The sequence below is a fragment of the Narcine bancroftii genome, chromosome 12, assembly GCF_036971445.1.
Source record: "Narcine bancroftii isolate sNarBan1 chromosome 12, sNarBan1.hap1, whole genome shotgun sequence".
NCBI classification, from domain to species: Eukaryota; Metazoa; Chordata; class Chondrichthyes; order Torpediniformes; family Narcinidae; genus Narcine; species Narcine bancroftii.
Window position 1 is genome coordinate 42,031,739 of NC_091480.1, and position 18,292 is coordinate 42,050,030.

The window sequence follows — 18,292 nt, forward strand, 5'->3', positions numbered from 1 at the left end:
GAGATCCGTGGTGCTCCACATGAATGTTTGCATCTCCTCTGGCAGGGAGTCAACCTGCCACTGACCTACCAAAAGACTGGAACATTTAGCCCATTTGATCCTGGCAGAGGTCGCAGCAGAGAAGACCGGCTGGCACTCTTGCGTCCTCCGCAGGTCAACGGGGTCGGTCACCGTTAGGAGCACGTCGTCAGTGTAAGCCAAGAGGATGTTCCTCATGTCCGGCTCACATAGAACCATCCCTGTCAAACTCCTATGAGGAAGTCTCAGGAATGGCTCCATGCAGATGGCGTACAACAGGCTAGACATGGGGCATCCCTGATGTACTCCACTGTCGAACGGAATGGGGGAAGTCAAGGACCCGTTCACTTCGATGAGGCACTCTGTGGCAGAGTACAAGAGCCAAATCAGGCTTACAAAGTGTGGCCCAAACACAAAAGCCTGTAGAGTACCCACAAAGTAGCTATGTTCACCCTGTCAAACGCCTTCTCCTGATCCAGGGAGAGAAAGGCTGTTGGTGTACCAGTCTCCTGGGACAGATGGATCAGGTCCTGGACCAGATGGATATTATCCTGGATGGACTGATTCGGGACAGTGTACGACAGATCAGGGTGGGCAACTTGTCTCAGCACAGAGCCCAGATGGTTGGCCAATGCCTGGGCAAAAACCTTGTAGTCCAAGCAAAGGAGAGAGACCAGCTGCCAGTTCTTCAATAGGTGGAGCTCTCCCTTCTTCAGTAGCAGGGCCACAATGAAAGGCACAATTCTTCAGTGGCCAGGCTCTCACCCAGGACATGTGCATTGTCCTCAACCAGGACCTCCCAAAAAGCCTGGAAGAACTCTGTAGTCAGGCCATCCAAGCCAGGGGACTTTCCACTCTTAAGCTGGTGCAGGGCCAGGGACAGCTCACCCAGTGTTAGGGGAGCATCCAACTGCCTAACTGCCTCTGGCGTAACCTTTGATAGACCCTCCCACAGGACCATGCACACGTTCACATCTGATGGGTCCGGCGAGAACAAGTCTCTTTAAAAAGAGCTAACAGCCTGGAGAATTCCTGCCGGAGCTGTGACAGAGGAACCGTTGTCAGACATCAGCTCCATTATCTGCTTCCGTATTGCCCTGCTCTTCTCCAATGAGAAGGGGGGTTGCAGTCCAAATTGTGGAGTAATTGGGTCTGCGACCTCACGTACGCACCTTTGGACTGCGTGAGCTGCAGGTCCCTCAACACATCCTTCTTCCTCTGGTGCTCCTGCCACAGGAGTGGGTCCTCAGGGATCAGACCGAGACGAGACTTCAAGTCGAACACCTCTATCTCAAGCCGCCCGATCTCAGAGTTCTGTCCCTTGGTTGAGCCCCTGGTGTACTCCTGACAGAACAGACAAATGTTGGCCTTGCCCACATCCCACCACAGCCGCAGAGAGCAGAAATCCTCCTGCTGCCCCCTCCAGGTCATCCAGAACTCCCGAAACGATTCCCAGAATCGGTCTTTATCCAGCAACTGGTTGTTAAAGTGCCAATACGCAGACCTCACTGGGCAGGTCGGAATGAACACCGCCCAGACCAGATAGTGTTCCAAGAATGCCACCGACCACATGGAGGCAGCTGACACTCGGGAGACATGCTCTGGAGACACGGTCAATCCGTGAGCCTCCCCCTTTTCCATCCATCCTCGAGTAAGCACAGGAGTTCAGGTGGAGGTTCCACCAAACATCGACCAAGTCAAAAGAACTCACGAGTACCCTCAGCAGCCTCACTGAGGCTCGGAAAATCCGAGACCCAGAACGATCCCTGTCCTCAAGGGGGCAGTTAAAATCACCCCCAAGGATAACACATTCCCCCGGCTAATAGACGCCAGCAGGGCAGACACATCTCGAAACAGGCGCGTCTGCACTAGGCTGAGCTCAGGGGCATAAATATTGATGAGATGCAATGGTACGCCATCCTGGCGCTCGGCCAGATGGAGTAGACGGCCAGGCACCAGCACCTGAACCTTTAGAATTTTGGGTCGGAAAGTCGGAGCCAACAAAATTGCCACCCCGCTCGAAGTGGAGCTTAGGTGACTCATGTTAACCCCCCCCCAACCCCACGCCACTCCAAGAGCCAGGTAGATTCGTCTCCTGGAATGGGTGTGGGTCTCCTGCAGGAAACTCACTGAATATCTCCTATTCCTAAGGACTGAGAGATGGTGGAAACTTTGGAAAGGCCCCGTACCTTCGTTGATGTTCAGGCTGGCGACAGTAATTTTCATGACAAGTCACTGGAGACTCTGTCACCATAGCCCTGAGAAGAGGGAGTAGGGCTTCTTGCAGAGCCTCCACTCTCCATGTCTGCCAGCAGAAGTATCTGCAGGCGACTTGAAATTGCCCCGCTCACTCTTAGTCAATATTGACTCCTTCCTTGACTTTTTAATAATGTTATAGAGGGATTGACAAACCCCGGGGAGATCCGTCCAACGGGCGGCAGCCAACTGGGCTCTGTTCATTCTCCCCAGGGTGTCTTTCAGGAACTCCCTCACATCCTCCACTCTGACGACCGTAGACCCAGAACTGGGAACAACAAGGTCTGACAGCTCTGTGTCAAAGGAGTCCTCCTCACCATATCCCACATCCTTGTTTCCCTCTGGGCAGGCACTCCCACTGACCAATGTCCCCACACCTGTCCTCTCGATAGGGACCGAGGGAGATCCTGACAAACCTTGAGCTAGGATCCCAGGTGTGGCAGGGCTTGTGCCTCCTTCACCACCACTTCCCAGTACAGGCAGCTCACAGACCCTTCTGGAATCCGAACGGAGGACATGCATATTTTGAGACGTGCCCTCCTCCACACTCTTGTCACCAACCACAGAATGGACTAGTGACTTATGAACTGAGGGGACTGGTGATCCAGGGGATGTCTGTCTCTCGGCAGGACACCTTGCCTCGATAGAGGCCACTATCTGGGAAACCACTCCACTGGGTGACCTTCCTCCCTCAGATAATGCCTGGATTCTGGCACTATCCACCTCACTGGCCAGCGCACACTCTTGGTGCATTTTCTCACCAGGGGGTAGGACCCCTCCCTCCTGCACAGATGAATCCCCCACCCATTCCGGATGTGTTTCCTCTGGAAGTACAGCTCTGACAGAGGGCAGATCACTGCCTTCAAGTGGGCCCTGCTGCAACAGCGCTACCCTGTAGCTTCAGAAAGGTACTCTCTGCACATTCGGCCTTTACTGGGGGTAAATCCCCTCCTTCAGGTTCCCCCGTTTCCCCTTCTGTAGACACGTGTCTCCTGCGCTTCTGAGGCAGAGAGACTTCCATCCCTAAGGAATCCTCAGCCTCTGACGCCCCTTCATTCTCCCCAACTCCTTCAGGCCCCCAGGGATCCCCAGGGAGTATCAGGTCCTCTGAATCAGGCCTGGGGAAACCACCGACTCCTTCAAAGGAGGGGTCTGGAGGTGTTTTGTCATCCTCCGTGTTTTCCTCCATGTAACAGGAATCCATCCTTCCCCATCATCCGCCCCGTGCTCTCCCCCAACACCCTTCACCCCTGCTGCAGCAGGGATATCTACCCTATGGGGAGAAACAGTTGGAGGTGGGGGATGAACAGCAGAGTAAGGGCCAGCTTTACCTCCCCGAGAAGAAGGGGCAGCTTTGCCTCCCGATACCGACAAGGTGGAGTCAGCAGGTCGCCGGTTAGGGCAATCCTTCCGAATGTGCCCATGCCCCTTACATTCCCGACACCTCAGATGTCCTGTAGTCCAGTACATGGGATAAGTGTTCCCCTCTACATTCACCTGGAAACGCACCTCAGCATCTCCACCCCGCGCCAACTGCATGAAAACAAGCCTTTTAAAGGCCTACAATGACTTGTAGCCAGGTACAGCAGGGTTACACAGCATCGGGGTGATGTCTGATTTAACCTCCCCCAGAGATCGCAGGTGCATCAGGAATAAGGGGCTATACGGCAGACAGGACCACCTTCTGCACGGGGGCCGTCACTGGCTCCACCAGAATGAAGAGCCCCTTATTAAAGGCCAGGCTCACCTCTTTAGCGGACCGCAAGAAAAACAGTCTTGCCACGAATTCTATCTACCGCCATAATACCCTCCTTCCCACCCAGAGTCTGAGACAGAGTTTTTAAAATGCTTTCCAGACTGATGCATGGAGGTACAGTGCATTGAATGGCATTTTCTAAAGTTATTAAACTGAAGGCCGACACCTCTGCAGGAGCCCTGCCTCCAGGAGCTACAACTGCTGCATAGGTCTGAGGGGCCGCCATCGTAGAGCTGCAGGCCGCCATGATGAAAGTTCTACGCAGTCAGTAATTATCCCACCTGCTGATAGAAACACTGTCCTTCCACCAGCAGAGTACACAATTGATCAGTCTCCAAATTGCAGTGCAGGGAAGGGAGTGTGGTGGGAGTTTCCACAGGAATGTCTGTGCACTGATAACTGCAAACCGCTGCTCCTCTAAGCGCAGGGAGAATGTCCTCCTCCAGGTCAGCCTGATCCTCTCTGGCCTCACGAGTTCCAGGAGGTGTTGATAATCTTCGGCCCCCTATTATCCTGAGCGAAAGTCCTCGGTTGGGAGTGGTCCTTCTGATGATACCGACCCAACTCCCACTGAACTCTAGAAAAGGCTCCGGCAACCTGTCAGCCACTGTTGCTCCCCCAGCCCTCAGGCACAGTCAAAGACTTTGCAGGGCAAAATCCTCTCTCCTTCTCCAAAAACAACCACCGCTGCGATGAGAATGTGCTCCCACACTTTCAACGACTTCTGGACTTGCACTACTCAAATTTTAAACCATAAATCCCTGGTCAATGATAGAGCTCCCACAGCACGCTCCCCCCCCCCCCCAGTACTACCCCTCCCACAGAGTGACACCCCCTCAGTACTGCTCCTCCTGCTGTGGTGATTAATGAATGGAGAGGAGTGAGAAAGATAGAAAGGCAGAGAAGAGAGGGCAGAGTTGGATCGAAAACTGAAAATGAGAGAGAAACAACTGTGAGGAAAGGAGGATGGGAGAGAAAATAAATTATTTCATGGCTTCCTGGGCCTGCAGCAGATGTGCAGGTAGTGTGCCATGGAGCTATACTGAAATAAGAATGGGAGATGGTGTGGGGCTGGTGCTGGCGAGAGTGTGAAAGTGAGAGGGAGGGAGAGATAGAGGGAGATGTGAAGGAGAATTGTAACATGTAGACCTCATGGGCAAAAGCAGCAACTTTTCAGAAAACCAGATCAGTGTGGCACTGGAGACCCCCATAGCCCCAGCGCCGACTGCTGTGGCCACGTGCGACTGGGGACTCTACATCTGTGGACATGCACAGCACCCCCATGCCCAATGCCCTGTGAAGGACCCCGTGTGCTCAGGATGCAGTAAGCGAGGGCATTGGGTGAATGTCTGCAGGATTAAGGGGAACCAAAGATAGAGACCACGTGTGGAACCCCGAATTGTTGTTAGACCCATGCCTGAGTCCCGAAGTGCTGGCCTCAGCCTCTCTGTGCTGTTCACCGCCAGCGTCTTCTTGCTGTGTCTCATGGTGGGACCCGCCACCGGAAGTGAAGCATCACGGTAAGCCATGGTGGCCATCTTGTTGTGCCTCGAGGTCGACGCCATCTAGTCTGTTGTTGGATCAAGATGGAGGGCTGTGCCTCATGGTCAACGCCATCTTGTCTGCCCGCAGGCCAAGAGAAGAGAGTTGACATCAGCACGGGGAGCGACGTGGTTTCCGGAGCACTGGCATCGGTTGTCCTGGATCAGGCACCAGTTGAATAACTCGATGATGGAGGTGAAGGTAAACACTGGCTTCACTGAGAGCTTTATAAACTCTGCAACTGCTCTGGTGCACAACTGAAGGTGTATCCGATGGACTATCGCCTTTACTTAGCTTTGCACTTGCCCTCTGCAATGATCTAGGGGTATTGTATAATACATCTAACTGTAAAAGGAGGGGAATTTTGTACGTTCCGATTGCATGTACTGAAGGATTTGTTGCTGGGCCTGGACTTCCTGTGTTATCTTAAAAGCGTGACCATGGAGTATTCTGGCCCACTTACTCCAATCACATGGTGGAAAGGAGGATCCCAAAAACCGGACAGTACATGCAGTCTCTCCACCCTAAATATTGATGCCCCCCAACTGTTTCCGAATCTGACTCCCAATTGCAAGTCAATAGCCACAAATAACAGGCGAAACAGTGCGGGGGATCGGGAATTTATTGGAGCCGAGATGTGGCGGCTGCTCAGAGAAAAGATCATTGAGCCCATGGACAGCCCAGGTGGTAGCCGTAATAGGGGAGAAAAGTCCAGGCTAGTGATTGACTCTCGCCAAACAATTAATCGTTTCACACTCCAGGACGCATACCCTCTCCCTCGAATTTAGACATGCTAAATAAAATTGCGCAGTATCGGGCCTATTCGACCATCGACCTGAAAACTGCATACCATCAGTTACCGATCCATTCCGAGGACCACCCCTACACAGCATTTGAGGCAGACGGGCAGTTCTATCAGTTCCGGAGGGTCCCTTTTGGTATCACTAATAGGGTCTTGGGCTTCCAGAGACAGACAGACAAAATGGTCAACGAATACAGATTAAAGGCCACCTTCCCTGATCTCAACAATGTCACCATTTGTGGACACTCTCTGAAAGACCATGACGCCAACCTCCAGAAGTTTCTCCACGTGGTCAAGGCCTGGAACCTCACGTACAACTCTAGTAAGTGCGTGTTCCAGATGAAAGGTCTGGCGATTCTGGGCAATGTGGCGGAGAATGGCATCATTGGTCCTGACCCCGATCGAATGCATCCCCTGTTAGACCTCCCTATCCCAAAGACCACGAAAGCCTTAAGGAGGTGCTTGGACTTCTTTCCTTACTATGCCCAGTGACTCCCTCACTACGCAGATAATGTCGGTCCCCTCTTAAAATCAACCTACTTCCCATTATTGGCCGAAGCCCAGGCGGCATTTGACTACGTTAGGAGTTACATCTCAAAGGGCACCATGCATGTGGTGGACGAGAATGCATGTTTCCAGGTGGAAAGCAATGCCTTTGATGTAGCTCTGGCCACTACCCTTAACCAGGCGGGCCTTTTTCTCCTGCACCCCTAAAAGACCATGAGCTTTGGAACCCATCAGTGGAGAAAGAGGCTCAAGCCATTGTAGAGGCCATCAGGCACTGGAGGCATTACCTGGCTGGCAGAAAATTCACACTGCACACCGAGCAGCAATTGGTGGCATTCATGTTTAATAATGCAAAAATGGGTAAAATAAAGCATGATAAGATTGCCAGGTGGAGGATCGAATGCTCCACCTATAATTATGACATAGCCTACAGGCCAGGTCCTCTCAATGAGTCTCCAGATGCCCTGTCATGGGGAAGCTGTGCCTCTGCACACACCGGCCAGTTGCCATCACTTCATGATGAGCATGGCTCATTTCATCAAGACACGTAACCTGCCCTACTCTGTTGAGGGCATCAGGGAGATGACCAGGTCCTGCCAGTTCTGTGTGGCGTGCAAACCGCACTTCTACCGCCCGGACAAAGTGCACCTGATAAAGGCATCCCACCCCTTCAAACAACTTAGTGTCAATTTCAAGGGTCCCCTCCCTTCCACCAAAGGAAATGTGTACTTTCTTAACGTCATTGACGAGCACTCACATTTTCCGTTCGTCATCCCCTGCCCAGACATGACCACCACCACAGTCATCAGGGGCTTGCACTCTAATTTGACCCTGTTCCGATATCCCAGCTATATCCATAGCAACTGGGGCTCATCATGTATGAGTGAAGAGCTACGCCAGTACCTACTCGTAATGGGCATTGCCTCAAGCAGAACAACCAGCTACAACCCCCGGTGGAACGGACAATTTGGAAAAGAGAACACGACTGTATGGAAGGCCGTGAAATTGGTTCTCTGGTCCAAAGGGCTTCCAGACTCATGCTGGCAAGAAGTCCTACCCACGATGCTCCACTCCATAAGGTCGCTCCTCTGCACAGCGATCAACCCAACTCCTCGTGAGCTTATGTTTACGTTCCAGAGGAAATCCACGTCTGGGACTACTCTCTCCCGGCTTGGTTGATAGCACCACTTGGCTGAGAAAGCACGTGAGGAGGAGCAAGACAGACCCCTGATCGAGAGGGTGCATCTGCTGCACACCAACCCAACATATGCCTACGTGGCAAACACTGACGGCAGAGAGGACGCCGTCTTGATCAGAGACCTGGGACTCACCGGAATTGAGGATCCGATGCATCAAGTGTGCCAGGAACTACTGAGTACCCCACTCAGGGTCCCGGAGGACACTGCTCGGGAAGTGACGCAATCCACCTTATGATCTGAGCCGGAGCCCTCAAGACCCACTGGCCCTGTACGACAGGGTGTCCAGGAGGTTCAGGAAGCCCAAAGTCCTTCAGTACTGCGGCACTCAACCAGAATTACCAGACTCCCTGACAGACTTAACTTGTAATTATTTGTGGAGTATTCACCTTTTTTTAATGTATGGTCTCTGTTTTTCACCCACTGGCCCTACACTGAAGGAAGGGGTGAATGCACCGAACTGGAATTCACTGTCTGTGTGTAGTTCTGGTGATTGCTCCTCCTTTGGCTCCACCCTCACCTTCCAGGAAAACCCTGGTTTTCCTACCTTACCTCAGATCTATCTGAGGACTACTGAGTATTAAAAGCGTGTTTAAACTCACTTGTCTCTGAGTGCAATCAGTTGTGTTACACGGGAGGAGACCATGGAGGCAGAGGGATGGCTGATACAGCAGGTTGAAACCCTGGTTCAGATTGCTGATGTCCTGTACAGGCCAGGCACAGTACAGGCCCTTCAGCCCTCAATTTTGTGCCAACCCATATATTCCTAAAAATAAGTATTAAAGCCTCTGTAACCCATACCCCTCCACTTTTCCTTACTCGATGTGCCTGTCTAAAATACCCCTAATGTTTCAGCCTCCACCATCACCTCTGGCAAGGCATTCCAGGCCCCCACAACTCTCTGTGTAAAAACTTTACCTTCATGTTTCCCCTAAACTTCCCTCCCTTCACTTTGTACACATGCCCTCTGGTGTTTGCTGATCCTGCCCTGGGAAACAGGTGCTGGCTGTCTACTGTATCTATGCCTCTCATAATCTTGTAGTCAATTCTCCTCTCATCCTTCTAAAGTCCAAAGAGAAAAGTCCCAGCTCTGCTAATCTTGCCTCATAAGACTTGTTTCCAAATCCAGACAACATCCTGGTAAATCTCCTCTGCACCCTCTCCAGAGCTTCCACATCGTTCCCATAATGAAGTGACCAGAACTGAACACAAGACTCGAAGTGTGGTCTTACCACAGATTTGTAGAGTTGCAACATGACCTTTTGGCTCTCAATCTCCCTATTAATGAAGCCCAGCAACCATAGGCCTTGTTAGCTATCCTATCAACCTGGGCGGTGACATTGAGGGATGCATGGATTTGGACCCACACTCTTAAGTATCCAACCATTAACTCTATACTCAGCCTTCTGGTTTGTCCTTCCAAAAAGCATCACCTCACACTCCATCTGCCACTTTGACAATGCCCAGTTCCGGCATTTCTTCAGTGAAGAATGGAGTTCTGCAAGGATCAATTCTGCATCCTGTCTATATCTGTGCAACCTATCTGCCTCTGTTCTTTGTTCTTTCATGATTTTTCTTTATTTCTGTCCCCCTGCTTCTCTCTCTCTCCACACTCTCTCTTTCTCTCCCTCTCTGTTCCCCAACTTTGCACTCTTTTCTCAATGTTTGTAATAATGAGATCAGGCAGTAGGTGGCAGCAGCCCACAGCTTCAGGCACCTTCTGATTGGAGAAGATGAAAAAGGAACTCACATCAGTGCAGGGATAGTATGGGTAGAGATGGAGCGAAGCCCCCCTCTACACTTCCCTCAGTCTTTCCTGGGTCTTCCACCATACTTTCTCCTCCAGTCGCTCAGCTGTGGGGGAAGGTAGAACATAGAACAATGCAGCACCGACACATATATTCCTAACAAACATACTTACCCTTCCTACCCCGTAACCCTCTATGCTTCTTCTTCCAGCTATTTGTCTGTCTAAGAGTGTCTTAAATGTCCCTAATGTTTCAGCCTCCACCACCATCCCTGCCAATGCATTCAATGCATCCACAACTCACTGTGTAAAAATCTTACCTCTAAGCTTCCCTCCCTTCACTTTGAACATTTTTCCTTTGGTGTTTGCTGATCCTGCCCTGGGAAACAGGTGCTGACTGTCTACCCTATCTATGCCTCTCATAATCTTGTAGACCTCTATCGTCTCCTCTCATCCTTCTATGTTCCAAAGAGAAAGGTCCCAGCTCTGCTAACCTTGCCTCATAAGACTTGTTTCCAAATCCAGGCAACATCCTGGTAAATCTCCTCTACACCCTCTCCAGAGCTTCCACATCTTTCCTACAATGAGATGACCAGAACTGAACATAATATTCTAAGTGTGGTCTCACCAGAGATTTGTAGAGTTGCAACATGTCCGCTCTACTCCTGAATTCAATTTCCCCTATTAATGAAGCCCAGCATCCCATAGGCCTTCTTAACTATTCTATCAACCTATGCGGCAACTTGAACCCCAAGGTCCCTCTGTTCATCCACACATCCAATCATTCACCCTGTACTCAGCCTTCTGGTTTGTCCTTCCAAAAAGCATCACCTCACACTTATCCGGATTGAACTCCATCTGCCATTTTGACAATGCTCAGTTCCAGCATATCTTCAGTGAAGAATGGAGTTCTGCAAGGATCTGTTCTGGAACTCCTGCTTTGTGATTTTTATAAATGACCTGGATGAAGAGGTGGAAGGATGGGTCAGTAAGTTTGCGAGTGATATGAATATTGGAGGATTTGTGGATGGTGCAGAAGGTTGTTGTAGGTTACAAAAGGATATTGACGGGATGCAGAGTTGGGAGGAAAGTCCAATTCCAGGGTGCAGACCACTGCATCTTCTGCACCTCAGATTGAGAGGAGATGGAGCACACACTCCAGAGCCACTTTGATCTGCCCACTCTCTCTCTCAATGATGCAGAGAGCTGCCCTCACCTCAGCACAGCTCTTCGTCCAATGGCCGCAGGCTAGATAGAAAAGATGCATGGATGGGAATGGTATGGAGGGCTATGGTCTGTACTCTATCTTTAATTCTTGATTTTTGGAGGGAGTGCACCAACTGACTTAATTTGACTCCATCTCAATCCCATGTGGGTTGGTTTTGCTTCCCTGATTGCTCGAAGGCTCAATCTGCTGCGGTGGAAAGATGTTGTCCCTCCCACACAGACAGAATGGTGATTGGATTTAATTGCATCCCTCTCTCCAGAGAAAATTATGTGTTCAACTTCTCCATCGAGTATTACAGTTTCTTTGGGGTTCATTTTTCAACTATTTTCAAAATTTATAGATCAATTATTTTTGGTCATTTTTTTTCCTTTTCCTTTATTTTTGAACCTATTTTTATCAAAATTAATAGTTGATATCTGACTTTGTCAGCCAACTGCTCCAGGTGGGGGTTAGAAACTAGATGAGTTAGAAACTAAATAGATGGGGCAAGTTTCTTTCATTTTTTTCCATCAATAACATGGATCTCATTAACTGTTATTGATCATCTGTAATTCTGTTTAACTTCACTTGATCATTCTATCTTATGTAACGATGCCACCTGATAATATTTTTTCTTTTAAAAAAAAACAGTAAAAAGATTGAAAAAGAAGAGGAGGCCTATGGTCCGGGTGTAGTTCAGTTGGAATAATATTTCGGTACAGATGAGATGGGCTGTGTCTGAGCTGCAATATTCCATTGTTCTGTTGTAGGAGACTCTAAAGACTACTTACTTTCTCTGTCCCTCTTGATTGCATAAACTTCTATAAGATCTCTGCTCAGCCTACCCTCCAGGGAGAAATTCCCAGCCCCTGGAACTCAGTGGCAACCGTACAGAGTCACAGCCAGTCTAGAGTTCCGCTGAGGGTGAGAAGAAGAAGGGGACATGAATTGTTGCCAAGCGGAACGGATGTTTGTTGAAATTTCCGATGATCAAAACTACAATCCCACGTCGCATCTCAGCATGACTTTTCGAGCCGGTTCTGGTGGAGAAGCCTAGACAGCTTCAAAGCCTGGTTGCAGCAACAGCAAAATAAAATGGCAGTGTCACGGCCAAAGCTCAGTGTCAATGTTAATGAGAGTCCCTGTGCAGGGCACAGAGGATTAACCCATTCCACACAGAGTTCATTTACTACTCCAACATTTTCAATCAACAGATTCAAGCTTTATTATTACATTGTGCGTGGAGCTCAAGGGAAATTAAGGAGAAAATTCCCTTTACAAAAAGAGTTTAAATTAAATTAAATTAAGTTTTTGGTGCAGTTGGAGAGCAGCTGTCATTCAAGGAATAAAAACTCAATGCTGGAGAAACTCAGCAGGTCAAACAGTGTCCTTTATATAGCAAAGAAAATAGCTGATGTTTCGAACTTGAACCCTCCATCAAGGTATGGAAAAATGTCAGCAGGAGTTCCAGAACAGATCCTTGCAGAACTCCATTCTTCACTGAACAAAAGAATAAGGGGGAGGTGTGGGAGGAGGAGCACAGACCCAAAGGCAGGAGGTAATAGGTGGAGAAGGGAGGGAGGGCACAGCAGGAAGCATGGGAAAGAAGGATGGATAGATGAATTGAGAGGGAAAAGGAGTGGAGAGCTAGCAGGGGGAAGGGAAGAGATGGGGAAAGGGAGAGCAGGTTAGGAAAAACTAGATATGTCAATGTTAATGCCTTCCGGCTGGAGAGAAGGTTGGAAAGTCAGGTGTTGATGTTCCAGCTTGTTGGGTGAGTAGGGGAGTTGTCACTTGCCCTGGAGGTCTGAGGTTCAGACTGAAAGCAGCAGAAATCCATCATTAAAAGGTATTGGTGGACTGGATTAAGGTTATGGTGTTATGCCCAGCTGCCTTCAAATTCCCAATCACCATGGTGGACGTGACATCACTATTCCCAGGGTAGTCACCACACAGACTGACACACCACAATTGTCCTGAGGGAATGTCATAAGGGGGTCAAAGTGACAGGGGTCTGGGCAGCTTCAGTGTCAGCTGTGGCATGAGGGGTGATTGCTTCATCTTCATGTCCCTCTGTTATGTATTTCTGTACCACGCTGAGGGGGTGTCACACTGTAGGAGGGGCAGTACTGAGGGAGGGTCACACTGTGGGAGGAGTAGTACTGAGGGGGGTCACACTGTAGGAGGGGCAGTAGAGAGGAGCTGTTGCATCGTTGCGGACTTTCGTGCATGAATTACGTGATTTTTCAATTTCCCTTTTATATTTGACAATGATCTGAGCCCTGCTTCCCCATTGTTGTTGTTTGAAGATGAGTTGATGTGTCTTTGAGGAAGGAATAGCTCTGCAGAAAACCAAATTATAAATCCCTCTCCTGCTGCCTTGATCCAAGGGTTAGCACCTGGATTAATTTATGCAAAGCACTGTTCCTTACAGTCGTTTCTCCTGACAGCGACAGGCGCCCTTTCCAGAAGCAGAGGGAGCTTGTGGTAGCAGCTCCTTCTGCCTTCTTCTGATTTCGCATTTGCTGTGTTTATTCTTAACTTCTCTCTCCCTCTCTCTCTTCCTCTCTCTCCCTCCCTGGTTGTTGGGTGTTGGAATGAAGGTATACGTTGGAGAACAGCAGCAATGATCAAGGACCCACACCACCCTGGACAAGCTCTGTTCTCGCTGCGGCCATCAAGGAGGAGGTATAGGGCTTGTACCTTCAGGTTCAGGGATAGTTGCAACTGCTCAATATCAGACTCTTGAACAACAGATTCATTCAGAGATCCATTTAAGGACTCTTCACTTTGCTTGTTATTTATTACTGAATATTTATACTTCTGCATTTGCACAGTCAATTTATTTACATTTCTTGTATTGAGTACAGTTAGCTACCTGTAATTTGAAATTCTGCCTGGTCCACAGGAAAAAAGCATCGTGAGACACAGGGGGATTGGTGATAGGACAGTGGGGGAGGGTCAGTGCCCTCAGGAGGGAGGGATGTCACTTCTGGGAAGGGTGTAGTGATCTTGTGGGTGAGGGTGTAAATCGGAAGGGTGGTCAGTGCCTTTAGGGGGAGAAGGGGGACCCTGATGATGGTGGTGTCAGTTACCCTTGGATGGGGGGCAGTGGTGCAATCACAGGACTGCACAGACAAGGCGCACTGTGAGCCATCTGAACCTAACTTTGACAAGGGCAGAGTGCGCCGGTCAGGACACTTGGACAGTTGGTGGGGGCTGTCAAAGCAGGGCACAGTCTTGTGCTGGTTGGATCAGTGCGGCTCTCGTCTCTGAACTGGTCCCTGCTGGTCGCAGACACCCCTGGCTCCAGGAGGATGTTTGATTTTGGTCATGAATTTATGCTGAATTCATTGTTAAGTGAAGAGGATATCAGTATCAGGAGGTAATGTTCCATCAGTCTTTGATTAGGATCCTGTCTGACAGTAACTGCTCTGAGACAGTGAGAATCTTGCTTGGAGTAGTGAGTGGCACTGACCTCCCCTCGAAGTCCCTGTCCACTCATCTCCACTTCCCTCAGAGTTATCGTCACAGTACTTGCAGAACATCACACACAACTCTGAGATTCCTTTTACTTGCGGGTCAGGCAGAATAACCACTTAATGGTTGTGCAAATACTACTCTACACAGTGTACACATGTAAACAAATAAAGAAATGTAAACAACTGACTGTGCAATACAGAGAAGAGAAAAAAATCAATCAATAAAGTGCACAAGTCAGAGTCCTTAAACGAGTTGAGTTTGTGGTTGAGGAGTCTGATGGTTGAGGGATAGCAGCTGTTCCTGAACCCGGTGGTGCAAGTCTTGTGGCACCTATACTTCTTTCCTGATGGCAGTGAGAACAGAGTGTGTGCTGGGTGGTGAGGGTCTTTGATGATTGCTGCTGCTCTCTGACGGCAGCATTCCCTCTAAATGTACTCAGTAGTGGGGAGGGTTTTGCCTGTGATGTCCTGGGCTGTGTCCACTACCTTTTTCAGGACTTTCCACTCAGGGGAAGAGATGACCCCCATACCAGACCATGATTCAGTCAGTCAGCACACTTTCCACCACACATCTGTAGATACCAAATTTCTGTAAACTCCTAAGGAAGTAGAGGCGTTGATGTGCTTTCTTCATGCTGCCATTGTTGTGTTGGCTGCAGGAAAGATCCTCCGAGATGACTCCCAAGAACTTAAATTTGCTCACCCTCTCCACCTCTGATCCCCCAGTGATCTCTGGATTGTACACCTCTGGTTTTCCCTTCCTGAAGTCAACAAACAGCTCCTTGGCTTTGGTGACATTGAGTACAGGGTTGTTGTTGGTGCACCATTTAGCCAGATTTTCATTCTCCCTCCTGTATGCTGACTCAGGGCCATTTTTATACAATCCACTACCGTGAATTTGCTACACAGTTGTAGGTGTATAGTGAGTAGAGCAGGGGCTACGAATGCAGCCCACTTCACTTGCACTTGGTCCCACTTCAGTCCTTTCAGTTCCAGGGTGGTTAATGAGTCCTGTATGGGATTGACTTTTGGCCAGGCAGTGCTTGATGGGCTGTGTGGGTGAGTCCTCGGTGAGACAGTGAAGTCCTCCAACTGAGTGTTCCCTACACATGGATCCACAGCTCTCAATGCCATTACAAAACCACTCCCAACTGGAGAGTGCCCCCAGTTGCACTTCCTCGGGGAGGCCTTCAGAATATCCTTGAACTTTTTCCTCCAGTCAGAGCAAGGAACTACTCATCCAATCTGACCAAGTTGTCCACCAAAGCTAGCCTGCTTTTGGCCCGTAGCCAGCTAAACCCTTCCTCCCCGGTCTGAATGTCTTTTAACTAATGCATTTGGGAAGGGCTACAGCTCCTGTCCATTGCCCTCTGGAGCCACATTCCTACCCTACTTCTCATACCCTCCTGTCCCTCTTGACTGATCTCATCACAATTTAAGTGAAACATGAAAGTCTACAAATTGTAGTAAAAGCTCAGAAGTGCTTGGAGGAACTCAACAGGTCTCGTCCATAGGAGGTAAAGATGTTTTGGGCCTGAGTGGGAGTGATCACCATTGGTACACAATCAATCCTTACTGCAGTGTTACCCGAAAAGTCAGTTATATACCTTTGCCTCCTGCGGGCGCTGCCAGACCTGCTGAGTTCTCTGTTTCATTACAATTTAATCCAAGGGGTGTGACTGCCTTCTGGTGTCCAGGTAAATCTTGCTTACACTAGTGCCACCTGCTGACATTTCGCCGATATCCCTCTCATCCTATCTGTCCAATTTGTTCTTAAACACCATAATAGTATTTGCCTCAACCACTTCCTTTGGCAGCCCATTCCATACTCTCTTTGGAGAAACAAGTTACCTCTCAGGTTCCTGTCAACCCATGTTCTTTGGTTACTGATTCCCTCATGGGCGACGTGGTTGGCTTAACGGTTAGTGCAAAGCTGTTGCAGCACCAGTGATCAGGGCCGGGGTTCGAAACCTGCTCTAAGGAGAGTGAATGTTCTGCGTGGGCTTTCCTCCAACAATTGTGGGGGGGGGGGGGGGGGGTGGTGTAAATTAATTGGGTGGAAATTGCGCAGCATGGACTCATGGGCCGAAATGACCTATTATCGTGCTGTATGTCCAAATTTAAAATTTAAATTTAAACTCACCATTCACTCAATCTATTCCTCCCATGATCTTGTCCACCTCCATGAGATCACCCTTCATCCTTCTGCTCTCCAATGAGTAAAGTGCCAGCCTGCCCAACCTCTCCCTACAGCTCAGGCCCCGAGTCCTGCCAGCATTCTCATAAATCTTCTCTGCACCCTCTCCACCTTAACTACTTCTTTCTTCTAGCACAGTGACCAAAACTGAGCACAATACTCCAATTAGGACCTCACCAATCAACTGCAACATGCCCTTCTGACGTCTATATTCAGATTCTGATTGATGAAGGCCAATATGGTGAGAAACGTTTGACCATCTTCCGATGCCACTTTCTGTGATGTACATCTGGATCCCTCCACTCTCCAACTCTGCCCAGATCCCTACCATTCACTGTGGAGATCTACAATAAAGAGGCACCAACCTTTAACATCGAATCGAAGCCTCGGTGAGACAGAATGTGGATCAGGGTGACAGACACATTGTTGACTACAATGCCTGATAGCCCAGTCTTCCAATCATCCTCCTGCCTGGGACATCATCATCATGGAGACCAACTTAGGCCTCACATACATCAGAATCAGAATCAGAATTTAGAATTTATTGTCATGAACAAGTCACAAGATTTGTTGTTTTGTGACAGCATCACAGAGCAAACCATCTTATAAAAATTGTGACAGAATATAGATATGTTTTTGGGAGATAAATATAACCATATAACCATATAACCACTTACAGCACAGAACAGGCCAGTTCGGCCCTGCAAGTCCATGCCGTAACAAATCCCCACCCTCCTAGTCCCACTGACCAGCACCCGGTCTATACCCCTCCAGTCCTCTCCTATCCATGTAACTATCTAGTCTTTCCTTAAATGTAACCAATGATCCCGCCTCGACCACGTCTGCCGGAAGCTCATTCCACATCACCACTAAAGAAATTTCCCCTCATGTTCCCCTTATAATTTTCCCCCTTCAATCTAGTTTGAATCTCCCCCACTCTTAATTAAAAAAGTCTATCCACGTTTACTCTGTCTGTCCCTTTAAAATCTTAAACACCTCTATCAAGTCCCCTCTCAATCTTCTACGCTCCAGAGAAAAAAGCCCCAGTCTGCACAACCTTTCCCTGTAACTCAAACCTTGAAATCCTGTCAACATTCTCGTGAACCTTCTCTGCACTCTCTCTATTTTGTTTATATCTTTCCTATAATTTGGTGACCAAAACTGGACACAGTACTCCAAATTTGGCCTCACCAATGCCTTGTACAATTTCATCATAACCTCCCTACTCTTGAATTCAATACTCCGATTTATGAAGGCCAACATTCCAAATGCCTTCTTCACCACACCATCTACCTGAGTATCAGCCTTGAGGGTACTATTTACCACAACTCCTAAATCCCTTTGTTGCTCTGCACATCTCAATAGCCTACCATTTAATGCATATGACCTATTTAGATTTGCCTTTCCAAAATGTAACACCTCACACTTATCTGTATTAAATTCCATCAGCCATTTCTCAGCCCACACCTCCAGCCTTCCTAAATCACCTTTTAATCTACAGTAATCTTCTTCACTGTCCACAACACCACCAATCTTTGTATCATCCGCAAACTTGCTTATCCAATTCTCCACCCCTACTTCC

At 48.9% G+C, this 18,292-nt stretch overlaps 1 long non-coding RNA gene across 1 annotated transcript in view; it reads right to left on the reverse strand.

Moving 5' to 3' along the window:
• Positions 1–17,186, reverse strand: part of LOC138747210 (uncharacterized) — a 34,654-nt gene extending 17,468 nt beyond the window's left edge. Inside the window, exons 1-2 of the long non-coding RNA XR_011347371.1 lie at positions 17,076–17,186; positions 9,828–9,931 (exon numbers count right to left, since the gene is read on the reverse strand). This is a non-coding gene — a long non-coding RNA (uncharacterized lncRNA). The remainder of the gene's footprint in view (positions 1–9,827; positions 9,932–17,075) is intronic.
• Positions 17,187–18,292: the final 1,106 nt, after the last annotated feature.